This window comes from Mauremys mutica, chromosome 5 (assembly GCF_020497125.1).
Source record: "Mauremys mutica isolate MM-2020 ecotype Southern chromosome 5, ASM2049712v1, whole genome shotgun sequence".
Classification (NCBI taxonomy): domain Eukaryota; kingdom Metazoa; phylum Chordata; order Testudines; family Geoemydidae; genus Mauremys; species Mauremys mutica.
Window position 1 is genome coordinate 99953040 of NC_059076.1, and position 9423 is coordinate 99962462.

The 9423-nt window shown below is 43.3% G+C and overlaps 1 protein-coding gene across 1 annotated transcript in view; it reads right to left on the minus strand.

Moving 5' to 3' along the window:
• The window catches only part of RHOH (ras homolog family member H), a 30443-nt gene extending 22318 nt beyond the window's left edge, over window positions 1-8125 (minus strand). The window contains exon 1 of the mRNA XM_045017580.1: window positions 8070-8125. The gene's annotated coding sequence lies outside the window, so the exon portion shown is untranslated. The remainder of the gene's footprint in view (window positions 1-8069) is intronic.
• Window positions 8126-9423: the final 1298 nt, after the last annotated feature.

Below are 9423 nucleotides of genomic sequence, written 5' to 3' on the forward strand. Positions count from 1 at the left end.
TTTACTCACAGACTTGGGTTGAAATAACTACACTGATTTTAATTCACACCATTGAACATTTTGGTTCCAGTCTGTGAGTAGACCAGCCCTAAAAAGTGCGATTTTAAATTGAACAGGTGCAAAACAGTATGGACACTCTTAAATTGATTTAAACCTTGTTTATAGGGATTTGGCTTAATTCAGGAAATGAATTAAGCTACACTGCCACCAGCGTCTCTGATTGAATCTGGGTGCGGGGAGGGGAGTGCTGAAGCCCAACCCTGGAATCTCACGGCTGAAGCCAGGCCAGGGAGGGAGGGGAGGACTGAAGCCCTACCCTGAAGCCCTGAGTGCTGCAGGGTGGGGCCGCTGCTTTCCCCCTCCCCCATCTCTGCACAGGAGGCTGTCATGGCCACAGAAAAAAACCCTGAGTGAGGTAGCTATGCCAATCTAACTTCCCATGTAGACACAGCTAAGTCGATAGAAGAATGGTTCAGTCAACATATCTACTGCCACTTGGAGAGGTAGAATACCTACATTGATGGAAAAAATCCCTTCTGTTCACTGTAGGAAGCACCTACGCTATGTCACTACACTGGCATGGCTACAGGGCTGTAGCTCAACCTGTAGCTTGTAGAGCAGACAAGCCCTTATTCTGGTATAATCGGGTCTTTTCAGTTTAGCTTATTTTGCTTGGGAAGGGATTTAAGCTAAAACAAAAAAAAAACAATTCATATCAGAATCAGTGTGTCTACAAAGTGGGTTACCCCATACAACTACATTGGATAAATAGTAAAAACTTTCTGTTATATCCATAGGGTAAAGGCCAGGGCCGTCTCCAGGGTTTTTGCCGCCCCAAGCAGAAAAAAAAAAAAAAAAAAAGCTGTGATCACGATCTGCAGGAGCTTTACTGCCACCACTTCAGTCTTCAGCAACAATTCGGCGACAGGTCCTTTATTCCAAGAGGGAGTGAGGGACCCACCACCGAATTGTCGCCAAGAGCCGGACGTGCCGCCCCTTCCCCGTGGCCGCCCCAAGCACCTGCTTGCTGGGCTGGTGCCTGGAGCCAGCCCTGGTAAATGCCAACAGACCCCCAGCAGCGGTGGGTGGGAATACAAACCTGGGAACCTCTGGAGCTAAATGCATGAGCCTCTACTGCATGAGCTAAAAGCTACATGAATGTTAGCTTAGGCTGTAGAGCAGACTCATTAATATCTCTCTCTCTAAGAGGTGTCAGTGCCACTAGATGGGACAGAACCCCACACCCAGGAGGTGTGTAGGTTACAATAGCATACAAACAAAGTTAGATAAAACATAAAATACTCTTTCTGGAAGGTTGAAATGTAACATTACTTTATTTCTTAAAATCTAGAACCTTAACATACAAGTAACAAAAACAGAGAGAAAGAAAGCAGGCTACTCTTTAAGGCAAAGAGTTACAGCTCAGCCCAACTTCCTCTAGGGTGGCTGCTGAAAGACCCAGGTCACACACTTCCCTACAGAGCCTCTCGCCTGCAAGCAAGACCAAGAAAACCCATGAGAATTTAAAGTGATAGTTTATCATTTTAACAGAACGTTCAATACACCACTCTTTCTCATGTAGACAAAGCCTCAGGTTAATATATTTGAACCCACGTTAGCTGGCTGGCTGTGTTGTTGCCTCGAGTCAGCTCCCTTTTAGGCTATGACATGACCAGACAAAATGGCTTGAAACATGTTAGCCTACATCTTAGACGTGGTCTACGCATTTGTTTGTTTTACTGATTTAACTAAGGGTGTGATTTTCTACCAAAATAATTACATCAGTACAACCCTTTGTGTGAACACAGTTACATTGGTTTAAAGGTGTCTTCCAGTATAGCTGTGTTCATACTGAAGGGGGGTTGTTGTACTGCTTTATCTATATTGGTTTAGTTGAAGCAATACACTTTTTGTGTGCAGAAAAGCCCTTAATTAGAATTAAGAGGGCATCTCAATTGTGTTAATCTAGTATGAGCTAACATGAGTTAAAAACACACCCTTTTTGTATGGAGTCTAGATGGAGTCTCAGGCCTTGACCACACAGGACATTTTTTTCAGCATAGTTGTTTTGCTATAATTATACAGGTATAACTAAACAAAAAGAAAAAACAACGAGGAGTCCTTGTGGCACCTTAGACTCCTCATTGTTTTTGCTGATATCACAGCTACCCTCCTAAACCAAAAGAGTGTGTCCACTATGCTTTGTCTAAAATTGCTTAAACTACTTTCCTTCTGACTCACATAGCACTGCACCTTTAAAAATAAGTGTACAGTTATCCTCAGGGACAATGTTTTGCTGCTAGGCTCTATGCATTATGAGTTGTTGTTCATGGTGGATTGTGGGATACCTAGCAGAATCTACTGAAATTCTAGGAATTAGTGTCAAATTCCCAAGATTCCTTCTCCAGCAACCTATAATTTCTCTAGTATTTGTTTGCCCCTGAAGGCAAGGAATTCCAGGGTCTCTGACAAGACCAAGCAGAAGAACAAGGCATGGTGGTGTACCCTGATGGTCCTTATCATCAGATGGGGACCAATAGTCAGCCATGCCCAGATTAGTTTCTGTCATTTTCTTCAGGGCTCTGTTTATTATCTTTGCAAACAAACAAAGAAAAATGTGCAAAAAGTGACAGAAACAACAATCTGGTTTAAGGTTTTCAGACTGGGCCCTCTGGCAGCTACTGGGCAGGGCCTTCTCCAACTCTAGGGGGATCCACAGGAGCCTCCTGGTTGCTGCCTGTTGCTCTGGTTACAGGAGAGTACATGCCTTACTCTCTCCTGATTCACCTCCCCCCATGGAACTGAGTCCTCCTTTATACCTTCAACTGAGAGAATGGGCCAGTTATGAAGTGCTGTTCAGCATGGGTCAGCTGATTCCCAGTACCTGCCTCTGGGCTTCTTTCTGGAGTATAGGTCGGCTGCTCCCTGTTCCCCACCCCCAATCATGAAAGGAGCAGATCGCCTTGTTACACATGGCTGTACTAGACTTAGGGACTGCGAACTTGCCATGAGCTGGAGTTGCAAACAGAGTTGCTTGAGTGTATGCCTGCATTTAAACAGAAGATGCTCCCAGAGCAGGGGAAAGCATGCATGTAACCAGACAAGGCAATCCAGATATACTATTGCATACTGCATTGCATCAATGGGACGACTGTATGAAGCAATATAGTTAATAATTCAAAATGGGGATTGTGGCAGGGCCCACTCACTCCTGCCTCTGCTCAAATCCTAAGCTCAGAGACATTTATGCTGGTAAAACACGCAGTGCAGTTTATTTACATGTTAGTTCCCACCACCCTTGTACACTTTACAGCCTTATTCCTACAGTCTTAGGGGATCCTCAGCTCCTGAGGCAAGCACAGAAGAGCAATCACAATCTCTCTTTTGCCTTTCTCCCTCTGCCCAAGCTCCTTCCTGTGCTTTTTTGTATCCTCTGTCTAATGGCTTAATTAGCCTCCCATCTCTTCTTCACTCACCAATTAGCCACAGCTCTTCTTAACAAGGTCTGTTCTGCAGTGTTTAATTGGAGCTGCAGTGATCAGAGTGCTGGCTCAGCGGTTGTTGCCGAGCACTCTGTCACAGGGATGCATCCACACAAACCTTATAGTGGTGTAACTCATTCTAAAATAGTTATGTCATTTCCAAAGAGGATTCATTATAGCAGAATAAGATGCAAGATAAAGTGAAAAAAACAAAAGGTCATTTGTGTGTGGACACGAGGCAGTTTATGCCAAAAGTATCTAAAGATATACTGAAAAAAAACTTTACTGTGTAGACAAGTTTTAAGCCTGCTGAGATAACCACACAAAAGCACTGAGTGTTCTTTCAGAGTCTAGGCACGAAGGACTTGGGAATCTATTTATTTGTTTTTCCATTTAAATTAAAATCCATTCTGATAATCATGTTTAAGAAAGAAGGGAACATCATTTGACAAACAAAGGTCATTTGCTGGAATACTCTGTTCTGAAAAGTATAGAGTCAGCAAATTGCAGAGTTTAGGACAGTACATTGTTGTATAATCTGAAAAGGGAGTGAAGGTGACAACTCTGTAGTGGGCCCAGAAATATCCTCACCAGGGAATTTGTAGGAGACACCTGACATTTGGTGCAACCTAGTCTATTTCAGTGGAAACAAATTGATCTTCAAAAGAACTTTTGCGGGCTTTCAGGATGTCACCTCTGGAAGGGATGATTTAGAATCTAGAAAGGATGTCACTCTGGAAGACAGGAAAATCACCCTGCTCTTCCTATCAATTTTTTTGACAAGGGGTTTCAGCACATCATTGATTTAGATAAGAGCACTTGAGTCACTGGATTACAAATAAACTATCTTAGTTCTTAATTCTAATATCCACTTAATCAGGCTCATGTTTCCCAAGACTAGTTTGTGCATTCAGGCTAAAAGTTTCCATAAATATTATTAGTACTTTATCATAAAGAGAAAATCAGGCTTTTTCTATTATAATACACTAAGATGTCTTGGGATGTTTCCCCTGGAACTCAGTGTTTTGTCTGAATCAGGAATAGCAAATACAGCACTCAACTTCTATTGATTTAAACATCTGAGGTGATCACCATCCATTTTTAGGAGTTACAGACAAAGCAGTTGCCTAGAAATGCAAATTTGTTTCTTGTTTTTTTATTACTGATTAACCCAGATGTGAAGACCATCTGGTAAACTGTTTGCATTTTGATTGAAATAACACAGCCATCTGCTAAATATTTCATAAACAACTTTCAACTAAACTGAATTTTGTGAAAAAACAGGCCTGGGAGTAAGAAATTCGTTTTAATCGATCTTGATTTCCATCCATTCCCTCCATTTTTAGATTGCAAAATTCACTGTTCTTCCTGGAACCCGCCTCAACCTAGAGGTTTCTAGGAAGATTTGGGTAGAAGATATTTTTCTTCTTTTACTTTTTTCAATAAAAGTTTGAGACCTTTCTTAGGGAAGCATGCTGTAGGCAACAATTGCTCCAGGGCTCTTTCTACTTATGGCTCACCAGTTTAAATTACAAGAGAACCCACAAGCTCAGGAGCAAGAGTAGAATCACACAGCCTAGCTGTCACTTCTCCCTTCCTTGAGTCTCAGGACTTGTCTGTTTGTCTTTCTTGATGTTTTTCTGCTCCTTTTTTTCCCTTCCGTGCCGTGCAGTGGCGGGGAACATCTGGTCGTGAAAGAGTTTTGTTAACACTAGCACACAACAAAATATATTGGTTCTCCTTTTTTTGAAATTCGGTATGAGTCACAATTCCGGGGCTTTGCAGAAACCACCTATTACTTGTGGAAGACTGGTGGGGGAGGTGCAGAGGACTGCATTTTAGTTTTGCATTGAAAATCAGTTAACCATGGTTCAGAAACTACAGAGAAACATTCAGGTGAACTCAGTTTATATCAAGTTACATAATATAACATTACTCAAGTATTTTGGTCACTAATGTATGACACAACCTGATTTACATACAAGTTTGTGTTGGTCTTTTAATAGTTTCTATGATAAAGTCATTGGGCTTGATCATGCAATCCTTACTCATTCAAATAGCGTGCAAACTACAACACCGAGAAGCACAATGCTGCTACTTGCATAAGGACTACTCATGTCAATATGGATTGTGAGATCAAACCCAGAATTTTCTTTCATATAACCACTGTCTGATTTCTTTTTCATTTTCAGCTTCTCTTAGTTATGCTTTGGGCAGCTCTAAGTGATAAAAAACACTGCTGTTTCCTCCTCAGTAGTATACACACATGCTCAGAAAGTAAAGTGAACTACTTTTAAATGATTTGGGGAAGGAATCTCCATTAAGGTATCGGTTTACATCGATGCCTGCAAGCCCGCCTCATAGCCTAGGATGTCTTAACATTGTACAAACTAATTTTATTACGTTGTTTATATAACACTCATGACTAACTGTCTGGACACTGTGTAAAAATGTTAATAATAAAACTAGAGCTGTGCTCAATTTTACATACAATTGATTTACACACTATGTTCTTAACATTAACAAGGAAGGAAGGAAGGAAGGATGACTCTGTGGTTAGGTTGCTAGTATAGGATATGGTAGACTACAGTTCAGTACTGTGCTATACTACAGGGTTTCTGTGTGACCTTGGACAAGTCACTTGGGGTACATGTGACCCAAGAACCTCTTATGCCAGCTAGCAAGGGGGTTGCAAAACCTCTAGATTCTGGTGTTTAAGTTCTGGAGCAACAAAGAATGTCATGTGAGAGCCACTGACACACTGGTCATTAATATCATTGTGAAATGTATGTACAGGTGCTATGTAAGGAGTTATGTATATATCCTGAAAAAATGCGTTCTTAAAGTAAGTGTCTACCGGCTGGTCACCAGCAAAGGAGAAAAAGAGGTTCTCTCTCAGACAAGAGATGTTTACTCATCTATCCGTTTTCTTGTAAATGGAGTATTGTCTCATTTACAATGGGTCTCCTACCACAAGTCTAAACCAAATGCAAATGAAGGACTGTAATAATGAACTTCAAAAAAGAGTTTAATAGTAAGAAAAACACAGCGGAGGGGGGGAGAACCTTATGTTGGGTGCTCTTCGAATGTTTGCTCCACTATATTTGGGAGACAAAGAAGACATCCTGGCATCTTTGCAGAGGAAGCAAAAGGACAATGATTTTGCTTCATGAAAAAGGGGACTCAGCCAGGCTTGGTTGAAAATGCTGAAGAGAACATTGGGTGAGATAAAACTTCTTTAGACAAGAAAGTAACTTGTTAGTTAAGTTTAGTCTCTAGCCAGCATGTTATGATTTTATTTTACTTAAGAAAGTGGTGAACTTCAGAGCCTGAGCTGCAACTTCAAAACACTGTCTGCCCAGCTATTTTTGGTGAGGTCGCACTAGCTCCATGAGCCCAAGTCTGTCGACCCAGGCTGGGAGGCTCGATTCCCTGAGCTGTGCAGACATACTCTCGTGTCTCTGTGTTCCAGTTCTCCATCTGTAAAATGGGGATAACAACACTTCCCTACCTCACAGGGGTGTTGTGAGGATAAACATATTAGAGATTGTGAGATATTCAGATACTGCAGTAACGGACACCATGTATTTACCTAAGATATATAGAACAAGCACAATGACTTCAATGGGATTACTCATGGTAAAAGAACTACACCGGGGGTGGCGGGGAGTAGGGGGAGGCATTTTCATGAGCAGGTCCTACTACATTAAAACTACTCGTGACAGTGTCAGTACTATGCCTGGTAGTATATTGTTGCTTGGTGCCTAAGGGCTTGTCTACACTAGCATTTTACAGCGCTACAACTTTCTTGCTCAGAAACAGCCCCCTGAGTGCAGCAAGTTTCAGCGCTGTAAAGTGCCAGTGTAGACAGTGCACCAGTGCTGGGAGCAGCACTCCCTAACGCTGGTAGCTATTCTCCTCGTGGAGGTGGGTTTTTTAGAGCACTGGGAGAGCTCTCTCCCAGTGCTGGTGCCACGACTACACAAGCCACTTTAAAGTGCTGCCACGGCAGCGCTTTCACAGTGCCAGTGAAGATGTGCCCTAAGTGAATCAAAAGAGTTATATAACTACTCTGTAAGCTAAACTGTTGCACATTACAGGTGGAGCTGGTAGTGCTCCCTATTATTTAGGTTTCATGACTATTCCCATTACAAGATCATGTTTTTAGTTGCTCCGTACTTTGCCAGGCTTTATCCATTCAGCCTGAAATTTCCCATGCCAGATGTCTGCCTTGGGCTGAATTTTTTTCTGAAAAAATTCAGACAAAACAGTTCAGCCATTTTGAAAAATGAGGCAAGGGAAAAATACATTGATTTTCAATGTTAAAAAAAAAATCTTGTAACCTTTTATTCAGAAAGCTCTAGCAGCCCCATGATTGTAAGCAGGGACCTGAAATTTGAGACAGGGGGTGGGCTTTATGCCAGGGATATGCCTTTTGCAGTTCCTGTGAAAATCCACCTACATTTGGCTAAGTTATAAGCCTTTACACATGCTCAGTAAAGACTTGCTAAGTCTTAACAGCTAAAATTTCCACAGATTCAATCCTCACTAAGCATGCCCCAGCCCCTCGTTGCTCTTAGTACTCACAGATTGCACATGTACCTTCCCCACAGAACAACTGAGAATGCTCCCTCCAGCCCAGGGTTACTGGAGTGAAACCAGATTTTCCCTGCAATTGCTGCTTCCAGGTGCTCTGGACCAGAGTGGGGATGGGCACTGGAACTCAGAACAGGGAGCCTGTTTCTCCTGTGCTCTCAATGACCGCTCCCGCCTCCCATTGGCATGAAGGCAATGGGGAGAAGGATGCCATCTGATTCAAATGCACAGGGGACAAGCTCCAAACCTAGGCTGCTCGGGGGGAGGGCTTGGGCAAGAGATTGGGACAAAGAGCCTGGAGGTGGAAACTGGAATTGAAAACTGGCAATGACATGAGGAAGGAGACTGGGACTGTGAGCCAGGGATGGGGACTGGGATTGCCCATGCAAGGAGACTAGGTCTGGGAGCTTGAAAGGGAAATGGGGGAGTCAGTGGTAAAGGGTAGTAAACTGACATTGGCTGAGCAGCTGGGGGAGGGGGAGGCTGAAACTGACAGGAAAAAGAGATTGTGACTGGGAAACAGTGTGGTGGGGGAAAGAAGGTGGGGGGAGGGGAGACATCTTTGACAAGAAGCTGTGTGCGGGGGGAGAACTGGGACTGGCCGGGTAAAGAGACTGGGCAAGGAGTTGGGGTGGAGGAGGCACTGAGATTGGACAAAGAACCTGGGGAAGGAGACTAGGACTATGTCTGCACTTAAACCAAGAGAGTGGAACAGCTACAGCTGAGCTGCTGTAGCACTCAGGGCTTGGCTACACTTGCAAGTTGCAGCGCTGGTAGAGGCTTTCCAGCGCTGCAATTAGTAACCGTCCACACCTGCAAGGCACATCCAGTGCTGCAACTCCCTGGCTGCAGTGCTGGCTGTACACCTGGTCAGGTTGGGGTGTAGCGATTGCAGCGCTGGTGATCCAGCGCTGCTCATCAAGTGTGGACACACACCAGCGCTTTTATTGGCCTCCAGGGAATAAGGAGATATCCCAGAATGCTTTTAACTAAATTACTCTCTTTGTTTTGTTATGCAGCCTCTCTTTGTTTTGTTGTGAACTCCGATCGGAGCTCCGTTGAACTGCTTATCTAAAAAAACAAACACTGATCACAGCAAACAGGAGCTATCTGTACCTGGCTGTGAACGATCAAATGAGAGGCAGGGAGTGAATGTTTGCTTGACAGAGAAACAGCGTTGGATGCAGGCTGTTTGCAATTAAGACTAAAGGTTCGTGAACATTTTGTGATTTTTCAATCCAGGAAGCTAACACACAGTGTTGGCTCCAAAAATCCACTCTCTCTCTCTTCCCCGCTCCCTGTCACAGTACACCACACTCCACCCCCCTCTTTTGAAAAGCACGTT